The sequence below is a fragment of the Macrobrachium nipponense genome, chromosome 13 (assembly GCF_015104395.2).
Source record: "Macrobrachium nipponense isolate FS-2020 chromosome 13, ASM1510439v2, whole genome shotgun sequence".
Taxonomy (NCBI): domain Eukaryota; kingdom Metazoa; phylum Arthropoda; class Malacostraca; order Decapoda; family Palaemonidae; genus Macrobrachium; species Macrobrachium nipponense.
Genome location: NC_087206.1, coordinates 79,696,413 through 79,720,680, shown reverse-complemented (window position 1 = coordinate 79,720,680; position 24,268 = coordinate 79,696,413). Strand labels below are relative to the sequence as shown.

The window sequence follows — 24,268 nt, the reverse complement described above, 5'->3', positions numbered from 1 at the left end:
TGTGTGTGTGTGTGTGTGGGGATCAGAAGAGATAGGGCTGACACCAAGGTCACTGCAGGCGTTCAGGAGAAGAGAGTCAAGGAAGAGACGTTAAAAATAACGTACGCTAAGTGTGAGAACAAAGTTTCATATAAAAATTCAGGTGATTGTACATTATTATTATTATTATTATTATTATTATTATTATTATTATTATTATTATTATTATTTTGGTCTATCACAGTCCTCCAATTCGACTGGGTGGCATTCATAGTGAGGGGTTCCGGGTTGCATCCTGCCTCCTTAGGAGTCTCATCACTTTTCTTACTATGCGTTTCTATTCAGCCTCTAGTTTTTCCAGATTCCTTATAATTATTATTATTATTATTATTATTATTATTATTATTATTATGATATTTATTATTATTATTAAGAAGGGGAACCCTCTTCATATGGAATAAGCCCACTTCACTACACGGGGACTTGAAATGGAAGCTTTCCAAAGAATAATATGGTGTTCGTTCGAAAGAAGTAACAGAGGGTGAAGGGAAATGCAGAAAGAGGAGATCAGTTATTGTAAAAACAGATAAATAAATAAATAGATAAATAAATAAATAATCAAAATACAGGGAGAACTGTATTAGGTTAGCAATGCTGCACTGAATCTTCGCTCAAACTTCTAAAGAAGCTCCAGTTGCTCGACGTCCTCAGTTTAGGGAGGCTGTTCCACAGTACAGCGGTGAGGAATAAAGGACCTCTGGAACTCTGGAGAAGTTCGCTATCAAGGCATTAAAATGAAAAAGGGGCGCCGCTGAAATGAAATAATAAATGGATAATACACGAAGATTAAAATCGGGGTAGAAGGGGAAATTTTAAGATGCCCCAAAGGAATTATGTTATAAGAGTCGAAATAAAAAGGATTGGGATATATCTGGGGTCACTGAGGATGCTTAGAAAATGAGAAAATAAATTGGTATAACCGCCGTATAGTTTAGATGTTTCTAGAGCAAAGGTCAAAAGGAAGACCGGGCGAGCACTTGATAAATGTGCGGCAGTGATAGAGAGAGAGAGAGTGGGCGCCAAGAAAGAGGTCATAGTTCGTGAGCCCACACAACACGGCCCTCTGTGTGAAGTGGCTCTTGAAATCTTGGAGAGATTTTGCAAAAAAAGAAAGAAAAAAACAAAATGCAGCCTCCTTTTCATGAACCCAACCTATTTCATTTTAAGCATTTACACGTTACTGAAACTATATGGATACAGTTGTATATGCTAGCAAGCAAGCAAGCATCAATATAACCCCGTGTGGTGGATTCGCCAACACACCTCCCAGGTACGTGAGACACTGGCAGTCTGGCACCTGAAGCAATGTTTCCGATGAGGGAGATGGCGCTTATATTGATCGAGCCATTCAGACAGAAGGTTACACCATAGCTAAGGCCCTGGAAGCGTGAAAAGAACATTCAGCATCGACCACTGAAGCCTAACCAAACCACCAATCATGGCGTAACCCTTCCCCCGTTACATTCAATGGTACTACAGTCTTCAGCCCAGCTTCCGCCTGATTTCAAACCACTCCTCCAACCCAACCCGACCCACCCCACCTAAGTCCGTCGGCACCCGTAAGGGAGGCTAGAGAGCGCGTGCGTACTCTCGCCTTTCCTGATCGCCTCCCCCTCTGCCCCCATCCCCATACAACAGACACCCACCATCCCATGCACAGACGTTCTCGCCGTAAACAAGGAATTTCCCTCTCTGCTGCTGTCGAGGGCTGGCTGGCTGGCGGTTCAACTACACAGCTTTCAAATCAAGTATTTCCCGTGGCGAATAGACAAACAAATAAAAATACCGAATTCCGCAACAGATACGGTGTGTTACTTCCGGTGCCAGTCACAGCAACAGCAGTAGCAAAGTTTCCCTGTCACGCTGACACGTTATAGTGACTTTGCAGTTATTGACCGAGAAGAGAGAGGAGGTAGAGAGAGAGAGAAAGAAACCGAAAGTCAGCTAGCAACAGTGTATCCAGCCCATCGGTCTATCGTCGTCTCTGCTGGTGAGTTTTGCTAATGCTTCTTCTTTTTTTTTCTTGCGAAACTATTGATTGGTGACATTCTGTGATTACTGCTATAGCGTGGAAACGACAAACACGAACGTATTCCTTTGTGAGTGGATCTTCTTTTCGCATGGCTATGTTTGTATACATGCAGGCAGACAACATGCTAGTCTACGCATAGTTTTACGCACACGCACACACACACGCACACACACACACACATATATACATACATTATATATATATATATATATATATATATATATATATATATATATATATATATATATACATACAGTTAGAAAACAAATATATTTCGTCTTTATAATCAAGATTACTGCTGTGGATCCTATGTAGACACAATAATAATAATAATAATAATAATAATAATAATAATAATGAATTATATTTCCTGAATACGCGTTGTTATGACTCTTATATCGTGTATTTGAAAGCATCAAACCGGAATAAAAACGCGATTTACTTGTTGTCATAGAAACGAAAGTTCAAAATAGATAATGCAAGATTGAAATGGAGAAAACAGGAAGTACAATCTTTAAAAATAGGAATGGAGACTCACAAGTCCACAACGCAGTATACGTACATTACAGAGTACAGCAAACAGAATTCTACGGACAAAATACGCCACATTTCACTACTGTTCTTCTTGTGAACGATTATAATCGTTACTTTTCAACAAAAACCATAATCAAACATTACTTTTGATAAACAAAAACATCCTTTTATGCATGTGTTTATTTGTAGTACCAAAATAACATAAACTACCATAAGTAAAATGATTTATGGGTAAACGAAAAAGAAAAATCTTTAATGGCTTCCACCGACCTACGACCTTTCCGAGTATCTCATTTTTTTTTATTCCTGCGAGCTATACTATTTGATATACGTGCACCCATATTTCCTCTTCCTCTTCCCAACCCCTCTCCACCTCCTTCGTCACTATCGATGCCTGCATGGAACATACACCTGTGTTTTTAAACTGCTAGAATAGACAACGAGGCAAAATTAGCAGCAATGTCTTGTGGTCTATGTTCTATCACAAAAATCGATCAATGTGCTGAGATATACACACTTCTTGAATTATCACATTTCTATTTCTGAGAGAGAGAGAGAGAGAGAGAGAGAGAGAGAGAGAGAGAGAGAGAGAGAGAGAATATATCAAGCTCTATAATATGAGGTCATCCACCCTACGATATGTCATTCACCTTCACCTAAGCACGGGTCATTCGCACTTAAATGAATAAAAAAAAAATATGACCGGAAATTGACATGAACGAGCCAGCTATCGGACTTTAACCATCTCTCGCGTATGAACCCTGCTAAATCGAAGATGTAAGATCAAAAGCCGTGTTATTTTTACATTGAGATAAAAGAAGCATTCAAAGCGAATGTGGTGAGGAGCCTGCCGTCTACAGTGAAAGCCGCCTACTATACGTCACGTTTGGGGCCACGCGGGAAGTCTACTCTATCGGGGTCCGACGACGACGGAGGGGGAAGAAGAGGAAAACCAGACCGAACCGGTTCGGCTGCCCACCATACTGCTTGTCGCTATATATCGATGCTTCTTGCTTTCGCATTCAATGCGGGGTGTTTCGTAAACATCTGCTTTTGCTTTCCCCCACCTGCTTCTCAATCCCGTTTAGCTCTCAGGTCACGTTATGATTTTGCAATCGACGACATTTGGCCCGCGAAGTATATCATCTACGCGCAGCATTATATTTTTGCAAAGGTTCGTGATGCAAATCAGAGGGATGATTCATTTTTCACTGAATAGAAACCTCATTCTCATTCACGTGAATGCAGAATATATTAATGCAATGAACGAGGAAGCCTAATTTACAGATATACCAAAAAAGAAAGATCCCGATCAAACAGACGACAGGATACAGGAAACCATAGTACTACATTGGGAACACTACTCCCGCCAACGTCGTCAACGACAACTGAAGGGAAAAAGCTCTAAGCGCCACTATAATATCTACTGGTGACTAGACCGATGCTTTTATGGAAGAAGTGATTTACACATAATTTCCAACTTGTGTGTGTGTGAGTGTGTGTGTGTGTGTGTGTGTCAGCGTTAGATGCAAATACTGTAATAGTGGAAAAGCATTCTGAATTTGTGGTTTCAAGGGAAGCACTTAGCACGACGTAACTGATGACAAAACAGATTTTACAAAAACAGTAGGGCCTTGAAATAGCTGAACACATTCGGGCATACCAAGTCTTTGTGTATCTTTGGTGAATAACCTCTTTTTCTTCGTAAGGAAAGTAACAGATTAATTGCAAGTCCCTTGAATAAAATTAATTAATAATAAAATAATAATAATAATAATAATAATAATAATAATAATAATAATAATAATAATATTCAGGGTGGGGTCGCAGGACTTAAATAATAATAATAATAATAATAATAATAATAATAATAATAAATAATAATAATAATAATAATAATAATAATAATAATCAAACAAAAACTTATTTCAGTTTTCTTCTGAAGATGAAAAAAGAAACCCACAAAATTACAAAAAATAACTTGTTTACTTAAACAATCGAGTACTTTCAGGGCCTGAAAGTACTCGAGTGTTGAGTAAAATACTATGCAAATCCAAGTACACGAGTTATTCTTAGTAATTTTGTGGGTTTATTTTTCCAATAATAATAATAGTAATAATACTTCCAATCTTTATTTCATTTACTGTATATTTTCTAATTCTGACAATTCACTTCCTTGGCACCGAACCTTTGACTATACTCGTTTTTTTTTTCCATCTGTCCATCCGCCTGTGGTGTTTGCGTATGTTAACACTGCGTCCCGGGCTTTAGATAGTTACATTCAGCTTACATTCAACAATAATTACAATATCCTATTTCGAATATTAACGGTGTAATTCGCATACAGTAAATCATGAAAACACTTTTCAGTTGCAAATGTACACCCAGATATCCTTTTATTTACCTAAAACTTACACATAGCGTAACTATTTAAAGCCCGGGACACTGTTACCATAAGAAAACACCACAGGCGGATGGACAGATGAAAAAAAAACAGAGTATAATGTGCGGGAGGAACGCAAAAAAAAAATAAAATAAAATACTTGGCAATCGTTAAATGTATGGGGGTCTCGGAGCTGGCAATATAAATGGCAATTCCTGAATGTATACACTTTTTAAACGTGTAAATCAGAAGATATATTACCCAATATTATGGAATGAAAGAATTTTATAAATTTGCTAATATTATGGAATAAAACTTGTCGTTTTTGTAAAATTACCGATTTATGGAATCAAATTTGGTATTTTTATAAAATTACCAATATTATGAGATTAAACTTGGCGTTTTTATAAAATTACTGATACTATGGAATCAAAGTTATCATTTCTATAAAATTACCAATATTATGGATTCAAATTGCCATTTTGAAAATTTACCAGTATTATGGAACTAAAATTGGCATTCTTATAAAATTACCATTATTATGGAGTCAAACTTATAAATTAAAAAAATTACCAATATTATGGAATCACACTTGTCATCTTTACAAAATTACCATTATTACTGAATCAAATTTATCATTTTAAAAAATCACCAATGTTAAGGAACCAAACTTATCATTTTATAAAATTACCGATATTATGGAACCAAAATAAGATTTTTTATAAAACCACCAATATTATGGTACCAAACTGATAATTTTTATAAAACTACCAATATCACGGTACCTAACTGATCCTTTTTTTTTTTTTTTTTTTTTTTTTTTTATAAAACTACCAATATCATGGAACCAAACTTATTATTTATATAAAACTACCAATATCACGGAACCAAACTTATCATTTATATAAAACTACCAATATCACGGTACCTAACTGAGCATTTTTATAAGGTGCATAGTGACCTCGTTGTCTGAAGATGTTCTATATACAAACTCTTGGCAATGTTATATATACAAATTCTAGGCGAATATTCGCATCACTGACTCTCGAACTGCACAAGACCAGTTGAACTGAATTGAAACGAATTGAGATCACTTTAGTCGAGTCATAGCTCAAATAATAATGTTTTTTTTTTCCTCTCTTTTATTTTTTAGCCTTTATTATTAAATAAAGAGCAGACGAACCACCCGCGTCAAAGTCGTGTCATAAGTCCAATTTGCTCATTATAAATTTTGCTCAATTTAGACAGAAAATAAGTGGTTTGAAGACAACCAGGAGCCGCCAAAATGTCTCAAGGAGGGGCGTGAAATATGTGGCATGCCAAATCTACGCTGAAAGAAAGGATGCTGTGACGTGTTTCAAGGTTCAGGTCGTGTAGGAGTGAATTTTAGGGCTGTACGACAGTCTACGATGGGACAATGCGGAAGGGGAGGAAAAGTAGAAGGCTGTCTGGTTCCATATACATTGCATTTCATTGTTTTATATATATATATATATATATATTATATATATATATATATATATATATATATATATATATGTGTGTGTGTGTGTGTGTGTGTATATATGTATAACTGTGAATTGTACTACATCATACGCACTTTTAGTAAAATAGACAATCATAGGCACATATACACCTGATGTACACCTGTGGTTTCTACCTATCTATGTATCTATATGTATGCATATACTATATATATATATTATATATATATATGATATATATATATATATAGATATATATATATATATATATATGTGTGTGTGTGTGTGTGTTGCAAAAGATTCCATCACATAGATTTAAAGTACTCTGACTCAGTGACACCAACAACCACGTGACCCCAGTGAAATGCTTCATAATGCTACTATTGAACCGTCACTCTTCGTCGCGTGTTGACGAGAGGCAAAGATTTACACTATAACATTAAAAAAAAAAAAAAAAAAAAAAAAAAAAAAAAAAGCGCTTGCTTGGAGGGGTAAATACTAAGTTGGCTGAACATCGAAAGGATTAGAATATCTGTTACAAAAACATGTTGTGGCTCAGTTATTGTAGATGATTATAACCTCTCTTTCATGAGCTGAGCATCGTTTTCTCTCTTATTTTCCTCTCATGTACCAGCTCTCTCTCTCTCTCTCTCTCTCTCTCTCTCTCTCTCTCTCTCTCTCTCTCTCTCTCTCTGATCTTGCAAACGCGCAGACGAAGTAGGGTAATTAGACTGCATAATCCATGGGCATTATTTAAACTTAGACTTATCTTTTGGAAAGTCTGGAATTTAGCCTTTTATTCTAAGAACTATTAAGCTCTGACTAAAGAAAGACCCCCATACACTGAATGATTGTCTAAACGACTGTCTGAACGACTGTCGTTATCGACGAACACACAAACACACACACTATTCTGACAGTATGAACGATCTTCAGTCACCGCACCGATTTTAGTCTGAACAAAGATTTTATCTCGAGAAGACATGGCATCATCTTTAGAAGAGACAAACCCACACATTGAACGATCTGTGTAAGACAGACTTAAGTGGCAAGCCAGCAACCAACCTGGTCGTGACAGATTCCCGCTGTCATCGTTCAGACACGAAGCTCCGCCCACTTTTGCATTCAGACAAGCCCATACACAGTGCTTTTGCGAACGATACAGACAGTCGTTCAGACAATCGTTCAGTGTATGTGGGCCTCAATAAAGACTTCGGGTTCAAATAATCGACCGATCAAACCACCTGGGTACTGCTTTATTACTATTCCAGAACGTGCACTCAACTGCGCACCGCACTCAGTTTGCACTCATAAATTTGTGACATATGCAACCGTATGGGACGGTTCGATTCGTCACGAAGCCAGACTGTGCACCCAGTGCAACTAGCGATGCTGAAGCATGTGTCGTTTATCAGTGTCTTTCCCTTGGATAGAAAAAGAGAAGAGTCCTCCCTCGGATAAAAAAAAAAAAAAAAAAACTTAGAAAGTGGAAAAAAATATGATATTGGGTTCAGTTTTTGAAGCTACCGTCTGGGGTTATGCTTAAGTTAAGCTATCATACTGAGCACATATTAGGTTAGGTTAGGTTGGCTATGCTTATAAAGTTTCGAGGTATCCTCTGATGTTGTGTCAGTGTTATAAGCTGTTATTTATACTGCTAGGTTAGGTTAGGTTGGTAAAGGTTATGTTAGGTTAGGTTAGCTTAGAAAATATATATACAGCCCCATATAATAATAATAATAATATTTATTGAACTGAAAGACCCCATCTGGGCATAAACAGTATACGAATGGAATATATAATTTAGGCCAATGACCAAGCGGTAGGACCTACGAGGTCATTCAGTGCTGAAATAGAAATTGAGAGTAAGAAGGCTTGAAAGGTGTAACAGGAGGAAGACCTCAAAGCAGCTGCACTTTTAAGAGGGTGGATAGCAAGAAGGAAGAAAGAGAATATGAACGGAGGTATAACAAAAGGCACAGATCCTTAAATAATGCTTACAGTGCACCGCGTGAGGTGCACCACTCACAGCACGACCCCTTAGGAGTTCAACAGTATAGAGAACTTTTAGCTGTTCCATGAATCGAGGATACATAAGTAGGCCGCTTTGACACACCTGCCTCTTGACGGAAAAATCAGATTCGTCTGAATTCAAAAGGAAAAAAACGAAACAATGAAATAATGGTAAAAAAAAATAATCATAATAAAAAGTAGAACGGTGCAAAAAAAGAATTTTAAGGTCCACACACACAATGATAGCGTCCATCAAAGTCAAACGTCACTGTTGAATATGCAGACATTCTTATCAAAAGCTAATCAGGCGGCTGACACGCAATGATGGATTCCAGTACAATAACTGTCCAGGTTTGTTAAGTTATAATGATAAAACAAAAAGGCGGCCGACTAACTGCCCCTTGTAACGGGGGACACCTCTCAACGGAGTTAGGGAACAGAATTCATAGAATACTTAATTAACCATGAATACTTATGTATGTATATGTATATACATACATATACTATATATGCATTAAGCTAGAAATGTCCTTTAATTGATATCCAATTCGCTCTACCTCGGAATCAATATATTTTCATATACGTTAACCAAAGGGGAATTATTTAGTTGATAATAATTACGGGATTATTATTTATCAACTAAAAAAGTCCCCCTCGGTGAACACATATGAAAATATATTAATTCAGAGGTAGAGCGAATTGGATATTAAAGGATATTTTTAGATTAATGCATGCATATGAATTACGGTGATGTGATAAAAATTCACATACGTACATATGTGATAATTATTCATATATATATATATATATATATATATATATAGATATATATATATATATATATATACCATATATATATATATATGTATGGTATGTATATATATATGTATGTATATATATATGTATGTAGTATATATATATATATATATATATATATATATATATATATATATGGGATCACTATGAACTCGATTCTTCTTACGTAATAGTACTAACTACCTAGACACAACTATGATACCAACAACGCACAAACTCAGGACAGATGACATTTAAATTGAGAAAGGTCACTCGCACAAAATATATACTAAATATAATTTTGGTAGTAGGTCGGGATGGTAGCCAAGACAGCCGAACAGACAGACAGACTGACTGACTGACTGACAGAAAGACAGACTTACTGACTGACAGACAGACAGACTGACTTACTGACTGACAGACAGACAAACTTACTGACTGACTGACAGACAGACAGACAGACTTACAGACTGACTGATAGACTGACTGACTGACTGACTGACTGACAGACAGATAGACTTACTGACTGAAAGACAGACATACTGACATGTTTGTCTGTCTGTCTGACACAGACAGCCGAACAGACAGACTGACTGACTGACTGACAGAAAGACAGAACTAAGAACGGTCAATCATGGCGTTACGTAACTCACTCTACTCTTATTTACTACCAAATGGGAACATCAATACGAGAGAGAGAGAGAGAGAGAGAGAGAAACTTCCCCGATTGCGTAAAAAAATCTATCTAAAATAGCTGTTGTTTGTTCTGGTGATCCCAGGTGTTAAAACAAAACAAACAAAACTAATGGATTCGCCTGAATGGACAAACACGATGAACTATAATTAAAACTCGCATGACAACACGAAGGTAGGCGGCCTTCGTCCACATGTACACACACACACACACACACACACACACACACAGACCTCATCAAACCACGCTTCTTCCATCAACAACATTTCATTATTGTTTTGGTGAATTTTCAAGGAGAGAGGAACACGGTAGATGTCACATGAACGGTATCCTTAAGGTATCCTTGATATTCAACCACGATTTTCAAAGGATACGATAAAAAAAAGAAGGGGGGGGGCGGCAGTAGTTGGAGATGATTAATCACACATCACAACACAACATACACACAGATATATATATATACGAGTGTATATATTTTTTTTAGCTGGTTTGATAAACAGTCTGTTAAATGGGTGCCTAGATTTGCATATCTACAACAATGGATTCTCTTTGTACTAAATAATAATAATATAATAATAATAATAATAATAATAATAATAATAATAATAATAATATTGTTATTATTATTATTATTATTATTATTATTATTATTATTATTATTATTATTATTATTATTATTATTATTATTATTATTATTATTATTATAAGGAAGCTTGAATTTCAAGTCAATGGGCCCTGAGGTGGGCTTGTTCCGTAGAATAGGATTGATTTTTTATCTTCTAACACAACTTCAGATTGTTAACAAGGAAAATAATTCTAGTTATCAATATACGTATGAATAAGTGGGTCTGGCATAAATATGTATCAATTCTAAACTTCGATAAACGTGAGAGAGAGAGAGAGAGAGAGAGAGAGAGAGAGAGAGAGAACACACACACACACACACACACACACACACACACACACACACACATATATATATATATATATATAATATATATATATATAAATTATAAACAGTATATATATATATATATATATATGTGTGTGTGTGTGTGTGTGTGTGTGTGCGCGCATAATACCGAGCAAACTAGATAAAATACACAACATGCAATAAAGAAAAGGCTTACCCTGTGATAAATCTCCCCTTCGTAAATAGGCATAAGGTTATTACCTTCAAACTTGACTCTTAATGAGCCTGAAACGGAGCGAATTCTCGTAAAATAAAGTGACGATGGTGTTGACTTACCTTTTATCTTTTAAATCACACTCCAGCGCTTTTATCATTGATTTTAATAAAGGGTGTGGCAAGTCGCCGTATTTTATGAGTTCATAGGACTTTGTAAAAATATATACTCCGAGGTCAAATCTAATTATATATTTATTCGCTCACGCCCTCATTCAACTTTTTATTTCCTTATCTGATCTCTGTTATTTGTAGGATGGAACATAAGGAGTGTATGGGTAACCTAAAACTAAGAAAAAATAAAAAACTGCAAAAAACACAGCGTAACCTTCATGTCAGTTTTACAGTTGATTAGGCGGCACGAACATAGGTCACATTTTTGTATCTATATAAAAAAAACCGTATGGTCTTGGCCTGCCACATCGGTGGCCGCGAGTTCGATTCTCGGGCATTCCATTGATGTGTTAGAGATGCGTATTTCTGGTGATAGGAGTTCTCTCTCGATGTTGTTCGGTAGGCACGTAAAATTGTTGGTGCCGTTGCTGAATAACCACAGGTTCCATGCAACGTAAAAACACCATACAAACAATATCTATACAAAAACATACACCCAATCTTATTGCCAGTACTATAATATATACCTAATGATATATACCTAAGCTATTCATAAGATAGAAAGATGCAAACATTAATGATAAAAAAAATCTAATCGCAAAGTACTAAGCATAATTATGCAAATCACATACGTAGCAGTCAATAGATAAATATGGCAAATCCTTTTGCAATGTTGCATGATAATCTTAAACTCGTTTACCAATGCGCTGGCAAAGATTTTATTTTCTTTATGAGCGCGTTTATATATTATTGACAGGAAAAAGTTATTTTAATCAGAAATGATCTGTATCTAGCCTATACATTTTCGATTTGTTTTCAATGAGACAAATTTAACATTTGTGAAATCTAGAATAGAATATAATATAGAATTTAGGTCCAAGGCCAAGTGCCGGGACATGTGAGATCATTCAGCGCTGAAAGGGAAATTGGCAGTAAAACGGTTTCAAAGGCGTAACAAGAGGGAAGCTTCGCAGTTGCTCAATGAGGCCATTGTTGGGAGAGGGAGGAACGGAAGATGGAAGAAAGAGAATACGAACGGATGTACAGTAAAAGGAATAAAAGGGTTTGCAGCTAGGGGCCGAAGGAACACTGCAAAGAACCTCTTAGTAATGCCTACAGTGCACCGCATGAGGTGCACTGAAGTCACTAATCCCGCTGCCCCCCTTTAAGGGGTTTGTGAAACCTAAGAGGTCAGCACTCTTATAAATGACGGAACACAGAGGACAGAAATAAGAGTTTCATTCAGAATCAATAAGGTGATAAATTCCGAGGTGTCCAATTCCTCAGGGAGCCATTACGGTAAATACATGCTTCGCAAATGGGTAATGCTTTTTTTTTTCTTTTTTTGCCGATTTTTTTTCTTTTTTTTTTGCAATTTTTTTTGCTGGTGATTTTTTTTGGCTGGTGATTTTTTCTTTTTTGTCTGGTGATTTTTTTTGCTGGCGATTTTTCTATTTGCTGGTGATTTTTTTTGCTGGTGATTTTATGCTGCTGATTTTTATTTTTTCTGGTGATTTTTTTGTTGCTGCTGATTTTCATTTTTTCTGGTGATTTTTTTTTGCTGGTGATTTTTTCTGGTGATTTTTTTTTCGCTGGTGATTTTATTATGGTTATTTTTTTTAATTTTCTGGTGATTTTTTTGCTGATGATTTTTTTTGCTGGTGATTTTTTTTGCTGGTTATTATTTTTACTTGCTGGTGAGCTTTTTGCTGATGATTTTTTCGCTGGTGATTTTTGTTTTGTTTTTTGCTGGTTATTTTTTTATTTGCTGGTGATTTTTTTTGCTGGTGATTTTTTTATTTGCTTTTTTATGCTGGTGATTTATTAATTGCCTTTTTTTTGCCGCTGATTTTTTTAATTTGTCTGGTGACCTACTAACCTCGTTCATGTGCAGGAGGTAATGAGCGGATGACCCACTTACTCGCTCACTCCTGTCCGAGCTGTGGTGTTGGGTGAACGCAGGAACTAACGAGGTTTTTTGCTGAAGCTGTTAAAGATGTCCTTTCCATGTCGCTCTTTGGATGAAACGGCAAAATTTCTCCGTAAATAAAATATCAAAAATATTCTTATGGACCTCCGCGATAATAATCGATAGGGTTCTTCTTCAGCACCGGCTGATTTATGATAGTGAACTCTCTCTTTAAAGGCTTCTTATATCAATCTCTCTCTCTCTCTCTCTCTCTCTCTCTCTTTTCTGTGTGTGTGTGTGTGTGTGTGTGTGTGTGAAAGCAACTTTATTCCATGGCTTTATATAACTCTCTCTCTCTCTCTCTCTCTCTGTATGAAAGCAACTGTATTCCATGGCTTTATATAACACACACACACTCTCTCTCTCTCTCTTTCTCTGTGTGTGTGTGTGTGAAAGCAAGTTTATTCCATGGCTTTATATAACTCGCCTCTCTCTCTCTCTCTCTCTCTCTCTCTCTCTCTCTCTGTATGAAAGCAACTTTATTCCATGGCTTTATATAACACTCTCTCTCTCTCTCTCTCTAAGCCTAGACAAAATCGTTAGAACGCTGTGAATGAACAGTGGAACCTGCTCCTAGGGATAAGTGAGCACACGATGTCTCCTCGGACGGGCTAATAAGTCTTCGAGACATCCTAATGCTTGTAAATCCCTTGTAACTCTGTGTGTGTGTATGTGTGTGTGAAAGCAACTTCATTCGAAGGTTCTCCCCTCTCTCTCTCTCTCTCTCTCTCTCTCTCTCTCTCTGAATGAAAACTTCAAGACAACAATTCCTGGAAGGGGCAAGTTTGTCCAAGAAGCTTAAACATGATTCATTGCAACAAAACTTCCTGAGGTTTTAACCTTCGACAAGTGTGTCAGGTATGAATTTTATACAAATAATAATAACAGTAAAGCTGATGGTATTGTAAAGGTAAGAATTCGATACAGCAAAGTCAGTCAGTCATGTCAGGTTGGCTGGAGAAGACCACAGAGAGAGAGAGAGAGAGAGAGAGAGAGTCGGACTTCCCTGCTAGTAGTGTCTCACGCGTGTTCTTTCGGTTCCGAGTGGACTGAAATAACAGTGAATTAAGTGCGTATGCTTTTGAGAGAGAGAGAGAGAGAGAGAGAGAGAGAGAGAGAGAGATGACTCTTAATGATTTAAATATAAAATACAGTTCAAACCAAAATAAAGTTTATCTTCGTGACGTTATTTCTAAGGAAGGACAACTTCCATGTCGTGTTAAGAAAACATAAGTGTTTAAAAACGCTCTTTGGCTTTTACTGTAATTACTGCCGATTTTTTTTTCTCTCCTCTCTCTCTCTCATACGCATTTAATTCACTGGCATCTCAGCGCAATTAAAACAAAAATACCATGCGTGACATACACAACTGGCAGGGAAGTCCAATTTCTCTGTCTCTCTCTATCTCTCTCTCTCTCTGTATTTCAGTCCAATAAGAAAATCTCTCTCTCTCTCTCTCTCTCTCTCTCTCTCTCTCTCTCTCTCCAAATTTCTTTCACTATCTGTCATTAACCGAAAAAAACTCTTGACTCTTAATGCAAAATAAGGGTTAACGTTACCTTATCAAACGTTGCTTTGTAGTGTAATGAACAAAGAATGATGAACTGACACTAATTTAGGGCAGCTGGCCCCTAACTAAAGGCGACGGACTTTAACAAAGTATATTACATACATCGACGGAAATGATAATACGGTTCGCGATGCCAAACACACTGTTTGAAAGTGGGTTAGATTCGGACAACAGACAATTTGAAAGTGGGTTGGCTAGACAGACAGACAGAACGTTTACGTGAGAGAGGTGAAACGTATCGAGATGAAAGAACGAAGAAAGCTACCTTCATAACCTTCATTCTAGTTGTAGGAGTCTCTCCGCCTGCCATGTTAGGCTACGCGACCAATGATCATGGAAAGGCAACACAACAGTGCGAGTGGTGCATGTTGATGTGTCTTTGTGTCCTTCAAAAGCTTCTCTTCCAGTGTCCTTGGACGTGAGAGAGGGGAGAGGGGAGAGGGAGGAGGAGGAGGAGGAGGAGGAGGAGTGTTTTAAGAGAATAAATTAGCTGCGGATGAACTCACCGAACTTGGCTATTTATTATGGGAGTGGTCTTCGAGGATATTATAGGTTGTCCAAGGCTTACACGAAGCTGGCTGGATTAGTCCTTGGCTAATCCTCTGCTATAATAAAAGATTAATTTCTAATGGAATGTTATGAACACCTTTAAATATTGAGCTTAAAATCAGAAAAGACGAATAATCTTAATTGGAGGACTATCATAAAATAGTACAGCAATAATAATAATAATAATATAATAATAATAATAATAATAATAATAATAATAATAATAATAATGCAGCTTAAAGATTACTCTTCATTTCCTTTGTAATCCACCCATACTGAGGAAACAGGCTTCTAATATCAAAATAACAAAAATGAATGAATAAATATTTTAATCATATATTTGACTTTTTCAAACGTACTGAAAGCGAAATTTACAAGAGGTGCGCCACTGCAGACAAATTTGGGCGGTGAATTGAACCAGAAATTTAGCAGATGATTAAAATTCGTGGGAAAATAATGTTAAAGGAAACAGCTGAAAAGCTACTGAATCCCAAAATAAATTTTATGAGAAAATATATGAATATCTAACTATCTAGCTATTTATATAATATATACTATAATAATATATATATCTATTATATATATATATATATATATATAATTATATATATATATATATATAATATAATTTAGAGATATATAGAAAGACAATCACAATCATGCAAACACCACAACCAGAGATATAGCATATACAATCGAACACTTCATTCGTACCTACATGAAGTTTACAGCCTACGTAAGGGGGTGGGGCTGGGTAGTGCTATCAGTACCCCTCATGTTTCATGGCGTACTCTCATTTTGTTTCAGTGCTTAGGCCTAAATTCTCTAGTATGTCCTTTTCTGAAATGTACAGCCAGAATAATAAGATATGAACGACCTCACAGCTCCCAGACCTTACCCTTGGGCCTAAATTCTCTAGTATTATGTCCCTTTCTGAAGTATGCAGCCAGAATAATAAGATATGCATATTCATATCATGAAAAAAGATCAACCGTTACATAAAGGAAAAGCAGAAGAAGAAAAAGAAGAAAGTCGTCTACCCTGGTGTTAGACACAGACAGTTTGTCGCCATTCCTCCCTCTTTGACATTATGCCAGGACTCGCATATGGGTCTAAATATAGCTGAGGGGAGGGGAGACTTGAAGCTTCAAGTCTCTCTCTCTCTCTCTCTCTCTCTCTCTCTCTCTCTCTCTGTGTGTGTATGTGTGTGACTCTAACTAGACCCGACTGGAATTCGCCCAACACCGGAAGTTGTAAACAGCAACAGTGCTGAAGAGTTTAAAAGAAAGCTAGACAAAATCATTAAGACACTACGAATGCACCGTAAAACCTGCTCCTACAGATAAGTGACCACACGATGTCTCCTCGAATGGATTAGCAAGTCTTTGAGACATCCTAATCCTTGTAACTCCTTGTAACATCTGGCAACATTCTCTTCCAGTGAGCCAGCCAATATATATAGATAGGCCTCAGGGAATTTGCTATTTGACTGGAAAGTAACTAAAATGGAAGAATGAAATCCGACCGGTTTGCCCGGTCTCTCGAGTAGCCTCCGAGCACTGCAGAATGCAGATTCGGTTGTGGTACTATCTGATTTCATAAGTACCCGTTTTTGGGAGAGAGAGAGAGAGAGAGAGAGAGAGAGAGAGAGAAGTGTTCTGCAGGTCTCGCCTTAAATGGAAAAGCGTAAAAAAAGAAAAGACTGGTCAGGTGATAAATTTGAGAAGCACGCAAGGCATTGATTGCCATCCGAGTAGCAATGCCATCTTTTTTCATGGTTTTTTTTCAAGGCAGAACTTTAAAAACTGTCCTCTGTCCTTGTCTGTCAGTTAACAGAATTACATGACAAGCACCGACTGGACTTCAAAGATTTGTTTAAGAAAAACGAGGTAGACTAACGAATCTCGGAATCTGATTAAGGTCTGCGTCTTCGAGTCACAAGTCTACAGTCTGCCCATAGTACTATCTACAGATCTACAGCCCCTGGTCAACGGCTCCTACCGTGGGGCGTATACTCAAAAGCCTTTCTTTTCTATAATAACCTACCGAAGCAGGTAGCAACCGAGTGGGATGCGTGAGGTCAAGACCCTACGGCCACGAACACAGTCCGTCGATGTAACAACTTACCTCTGCGCAAAACCGCGGCTGAGTCTAGTTGCCAGGGCAAGAGGACCTCCCACTCCAAGTGTTTACATAAGCCTAACTTGAGTGAAGATGAGTCTAAATTACAAAGAAACCAGAGAAAAAAGGCGCCGAAAGATGTTTGATCATTGGAGGGTGGATGCTCAGCATACCAATTTGCAACCCTCTACCCTGACAGATCTGACTGAGGGCGGACAGAAAAAGGGCGGACAGAAAAAAGTGCGGACGGACAGAGAAAGCCGGTACAATAGTCATCTTTCCAGAAGACTAAAAATGGAATGCAAGATTGAAATAAATGACCAGTGACAGAAGCACGTCAAAGGGAGCCTCAGAGTTTACGTAAGCCTAATTTGAGTGTAGATGAGTAAAAAAAAAACCTTAAAAATGCAATGCAAGATTGAAATGAATTAAAAGTGACAGATATATGTCAAAGAGAGGCATTTGAAGTAGGCTAACATAGGCCTAATCTGAGTGCAGACACGTGATAATCATAAAGAGAAAATGGAAAGCAATATTATGATAGATAAACCACTTATACCAGTGAGAGATGCGATTATGAAATGATCAGAAATGAATGTATAATGCCGAAAATGAAAATACTCTCGGAAGCAATTCAAGTCCACACTGCCAAAGAATTAATGTTTTCCCTCTCTCTCTCTCCTCTCTCTCTCTCTCTCTCTCTCTCTCTCTCTCTCTCTCTCTCTCTCGTTCTTATTTAAATAAATACATTTTAAAGTTCATTTCACAATTCAATACACATACATGGTGTCCATAACGTCCCAGTACCATTACAAGTATTTATTGCTAAGAATGGTACTGGGGCTATATGGACACCCTGTACAATATATGTAATTTATGCACAAAATCAACAAATATATAGTCACAATATTTAATGGTTTTGTCATATATCAACATACTTATGTGTGTGTGTGTGTGTGTGTGTGTAATTAAGGGTAATGAATAGACTCAGTCATTCGATGGAAAATATAACAGCTGATATTGGAGCGTGAAATATGTTTATTTTCTGGAAAGATGGAATGGGGGATACTAACACGTAGAGATTAAAAAAAAGGACAAACTACTGTATAAGAGAGAAACGACCATTGCAAGAGTAAAATACGGAAGACCAAATTGAATTATAAGTGGACATCTGTTACGTATTAACGTATTAGTTAACGTAAAATTACAAATGTTCGTTCTCATAACGTGCAGCCTTAATCAGATTCTTATGCAGAGGAAATCAAAACTGGCAGAACCATAAATTTAAGATAATTTATGGTTAAGATAATTTAAGATAATTTAAGATAAATTTAAGATAATTTAAGTAAATTTAAGAAGGTAACCGCAACGGGCGGAACTATAAATTTAAGATCATCAAAGATAAATTTAAAATAATTTAAGATAAATTTATGATAATTTAAGATAAATTAAAGATAATTTAAGGTAAATTTAATAGGGAAACGGCAACGGACGGACTATAAATTTAAGATAATCAAAGATAAATTCAAGAGGACACCGCAACGGGGAGAACTACAAATATAAGATCATCTAAGATGAAAAAGGTGATATATGTGTATATATGTAGTATATATATATATATAATATATATATATATATATAATATCTACACCTTTTCACTTGATATTATATTTACAGTTCTGCTTAATGCTGTTTCCTCTTAAATTTTTAAAATTTTCCTAAATTTTTAGTTCTGGCCCGGTTTGAATGCATGTATATATATATATATATATATTATATATATATATATATATATATATATATATATATATATATATATACATATATACGTACATATACACATGCCCCTAGTTTTTTATGAGGGCTTAAGAGGGGATGGCTCTAGAACATGAAATCGCTCAGCACTCAGAAAGTACTTTGGGACGAGGTTGACAGACCCTGTACAGTGTTGCTTTACGCACTGGTCATACGATCGCACTCAGAACTCTTCCCCTACAGCTGCTGCTGTGAAAAGGTCCTCCTCTTCCAAGAAAGAGAAGGAGGCGAAGAAGATGATCTCTGCGTCCATATGCACTGACATATCAGATTATCAAACAAGCGTTCGAACGACGCTGTTCTGAGAACATGTGTCTGCAGGGGCAATGGAGAATCTGAAAAAGCAGTATTTCTCACGCTCGCTTCTGTAAATACGTCAATTTACCCATTTGCTTTGCGGTCATGTACCAGACTTAGCGACTGAATCGATACAACTGCCAGTTACTGAATAAAGAACGATGTTCCCAGCACGACACGTGTAAGCCACGAATAGCACTGAAGCATTTAAGGTACTTTTTGCTTCAATGGGTTCATATGTCGGAATACACTCGATAATCATCATCCTATATTACACAGTCAGTTGTCATATCACAGCATTAATTAATTAGAGATTGATAAGGGGAACCCAACTGATTCCCGAAAGATATCCTTTAAGTTTTAAATTTAAATATATGTACATTTACATAACTGTGGATCTGCTTCTCCACAGCATTAATCATTAAGCAGATGCTGAACCCTATTCACTTGGAACGAACCCACAGAGGTCGTTGACTTGAAATTCAAGCTTTCAAAGGTTATGGAAAATACATTAGAAGTTACTCATAGTAGCGTGGAATGCAGAAGCAACAAATCCACAGTTATGTATGGGTACATGTGTTTAAAAATAAATCAGCACAGAGAAATCACAGATTGAAAAGGGAGAATCGAGCAGATTCCCGAAAGCTCTCTGTAGGAAATTACTTTGAAATATATATAGAATATATATATTTATCTTTAAATATATTAAATATATATATATATAATATATAAGAATATAAATATATAAATTTAATATACATATTAAGCCAAAGAGCACCACATAGTTTTATCATTATCATGCATTATTTTCTAAAACCGAGAAGTGACAGATTGATACTGGAGGGAATAAAGAATTTATTTACATTCAACGCTGACTTCATTTTAAGAAGATTGTTTTTTTTTTATCTAACCTATATATGGCAACCAGTGATACAAGCAAACTCTCGCTTTCAAGAATAGTAAACCTTCTGGTTGCGATGATAGCAACACCCTGAACCAAAACATGACCAATGCACTGCAACACTCGAAACACGTAGTTGTCAAACACAATTGCTTTTTTACTCATCCGTCCCTGTCTCCCGTTTACTAAACAAGCATGAATACCTGACTGCGAACTTATCAATAACTCCAAGTAGGTCACACGATCAGATGACGTCCTTGCGAACGGGAGCAATTGCATGCAAGAAACTCGTCACTTTGCAAGCAAGGCCACGCTACGTTCGACATTACTACACCTGATTTGTGGCTCTGGTTGATAAATGCATGAGAGGAGTACTGGATTCTTTGTGCTGAGCGATCGATTAGTCCAGAGAGAGAGAGAGAGAGAGAGAGAGAGAGAGAGGGACGGGGGGAGGGGTTACATATTTCCCTCATGTTGACCCATCCTCCTGATGCATTTTATAGTTCATATTGGTTATTTTATTAATGCCACTGTTAATCTACCACTCACAATAATATTGGGAATGTTCCTTGTCTTACTCATGTTTATTCCTTTAAAAAAATGCGTGTGATTGCTATTACTAAAAATTATCATCTTAAAAATCTTTACATAAATATTTCAATATTTCTGTACTTTTCAATCTAACATTATCATAATCGAAAATTATGACAGTGTTGTAAATTGCTACCGTACCTACATAATGTTACTGACATCCCTGAATTATTTTCATTAAGTCATTCGATTTAGAATATTCATTTGCTGTTGACACACAGACACACACACACACACACACACACACACACACACATTACCTCATTCTCCAGAACGCCTGCCATGATCGAATACGTATACTCTGCAATCACAGTAGACCACAGGAGAAGAAAAAGTCACTTTACAAATATAAATTCCAGATTATAATTCCGAGATGCGCAATTGCAAAGGACATATACTCATTACCGGACAATGCCAAAGGAAATGAAAGAGCATGCAGAAGGTTATGGTCAGATTCGGATCGAATATAGGTCCAAAGCAACAACCGGGAATTTCAGCCAAATAATACGACATATTTTCAGTGCAAAGATTGCTGTTTCATTTTGATACGCGCTTCTCACGCTACTCTGCATCGATACGTACTGTAAGTGCGCACGCGCGCACACACACATGCATACAAGCTTGTATATATATATATATACATACAAAATGTGTGTACAAGTGTGTATGTGTATTCGGGTGTATGCGTTCATAAAGGTGTACGCAGACACACACACACTGCAACTCAGTCTATAAAACAAGGAACTCCTTTCTTCCGGAATCTTTCATTACTGACCCTTAAGGACATCTTCAGTATCATCACAGCATTTGAAGGACAGAGAGAGAGAGAGAGAGAGAGCCACTGAATAAAAAGGGGGAAAAAATGGATAAAACAAGGCAGCCACAAAGACACTTCAGCTCCCACACCATTGTGTGTGAGTCGACACCGCCATCTCTGAAATCATCTTTCTTTGTTCTTTTTTTTTTCATTTTAGATGATGGGGTTGTGGAGTGGGTAGGGGGTAGGAGGGGCGAAGGATATTGGAGGACTGAGGGAACGAATAAGGAGGTAGGAGTGGAGGAGGAGGGAAGGATTGCGAAGATACAGAAGGATTCGAATCATGGACATAGGACAGAGGACATAGGAGACCAATATGGCACTACGTTTGCTGCTTGCTTGCATGACTGCATGGGCCACCATTAATTTGAACTGATGGAAAGGTTTCAAGAAGTATATATATATATATATATACAGGGGGTCCTCGAGTTACGACGTTGATCCGTTCTACGATGCATCGTAACACCGACATTTCAGCGTAACGTCGGGAACCTTGAAAATACCACATGATTTAATGTAAATACCTATCATAACAACGAGAGAACAATTCCTTACCTTTATTAGTTTGATTGGCTTGCACACTGGAGAGGAAGCTGCGGTGCTGGAGAGACTGGGGGAGGTTAGTGAAGAGAAAAAAGAACCTCCAGAAGTTGCTGGAGATGCTGAGGCAGATGATTCTTGAGGTGAGGCAGAACATACTAGTACTGGAGATGCTGAGGCAGGTGATTCTTGAGGTGAGGCAGAACATACTAGTGGAGATGTTGGGGCAGTGTAGCAGAACCTACAGAAGGTGCTGGAGATACTGGGGCAGGTGAGTCTGGGTTAGCAGAACATTCAGAAGGTGCTGGATTAGCAGAGGCAGCTGAGGTAGAGGGTACAGGATCTCCTGCAGGCCTCTCTACCTTCTTAAAATACTGCTCCAGGTTAGTCTGAACAGAGAGCGACCTCTTTTCATCCAAGATCTCCTTGTAACACCTGCATCAAATCCATGACGCCTCTGGAAACCCTAGTGAACCTGTCCAAGTTGGGATCCTGAGCCTCAAAAGTTGACAAAGCTTGCTGCAACTCTGCAAAACCTCTTATCAAGTCCTGCCTTGTGAAAGCCTTAGGCTCTGGGGTGGGTGCTTCTTCTTCTTCCTCTATTATCTGCTTCTCCAGTTTGTATCAGGTCCTCAGCAGATAACTCCTCGCCATGAGACTCCAGCAGCTCTGTAACATCATCAACCTCCATCTCCAAATTGATTTCCTTACTCAGGGCAACAACGTTCTTGACAACTAGCTGAACTGTGTCCTCAAACCCATGGAAATCATTCACAAATTGAGGACAAATTTTCTTCCAGACACCATTCATGTTTGTTTGCTTAACCTCCTCCCAGGAATTAGCAATGTTCTTTACAGCATCAAGGATGTTGTAGGATTTCCAAAAGTCCTTCAGAGTCAAGTCCTTCTTGGTTTCAGTTGCCTGTAAAGCCATAGCAATTGTCCTTCCAAGTAGGTAGTAGGCCTTGAACGAAGCAATCACTCCTTGGTCCATAGGCTGTAAAAGGGCCGTGGTATTAGGTGGAAGGTAAACACCTTGACATTAGGGTTGAAGTCTCCCAGCTGGGCAGGGTGTCCAGGGGCATTGTCCAGCACTAGCAACACCTTAAAGGGGATACCCTTGGAGGCGCAATACCGCTCCACACTTGGAACAAATGGTTTACGAACCAGTCCTCAAACACTGCAAGTGTCACCCATGCCTTCTTGTTGGACTTCCAAATTACTGGTAGTTGACCCTTCCAAATGCCCTTGAGTGCCCTTGGATTTTCAGCCTGATACACCAACAAGGCTTCAGTTTGAAGTCCGCCAGCAGCATTACCCCCAAGAAGTAAAGTTTAGCCTCTCCTTGCTGGCTTTATGACCGGGTGCTGACTTCTCCTCCTTGGCGATGTAAGTGCGGTTAGGCATACGCTTCCAAAACAAACCTGTCTCGTCTACGTTAAACACTTGCTGAGCAGAATAACCCCCCTCCTTAATTATCTCAGACAACGCTTTAAGGAAATTCACTGCGCTGCCTTTTCCTCATCCCCACTAGCAGCTTCACCTTGCAATTTAAGGTTATGGTAATTGGCCCGAGCCTTAAATCGCATAAACCAACCCCAATAAAAAACCACAAAATAGCCACAAACTCTTCACTTTCACTTCCCTCCCCCTTTTCTTTTTTCAACGCTTCAAACAATCTTTTCGCCTTCTCCTGAATCACCTAAGGCTGACTGGGATACGCCGTTGTTGATTTTGGTCTTCCAACCAAAGCACCAATAACCTTTCCATTTCAATTATTAGACCACTACGCTGCTTAGTTTATCACTGTCGCTTTCATAGGAG

The 24,268-nt window shown here is 37.6% G+C and overlaps 1 protein-coding gene across 1 annotated transcript in view; it reads left to right on the top strand.

The window, feature by feature from the left end:
- Window positions 1–1,696: 1,696 nt before the first annotated feature.
- The window catches only part of LOC135225890 (uncharacterized), an 81,240-nt gene continuing 58,668 nt past the window's right edge, over window positions 1,697–24,268 (top strand). The window contains exon 1 of the mRNA XM_064265468.1: window positions 1,697–2,029. The gene's annotated coding sequence lies outside the window, so the exon portion shown is untranslated. The remainder of the gene's footprint in view (window positions 2,030–24,268) is intronic.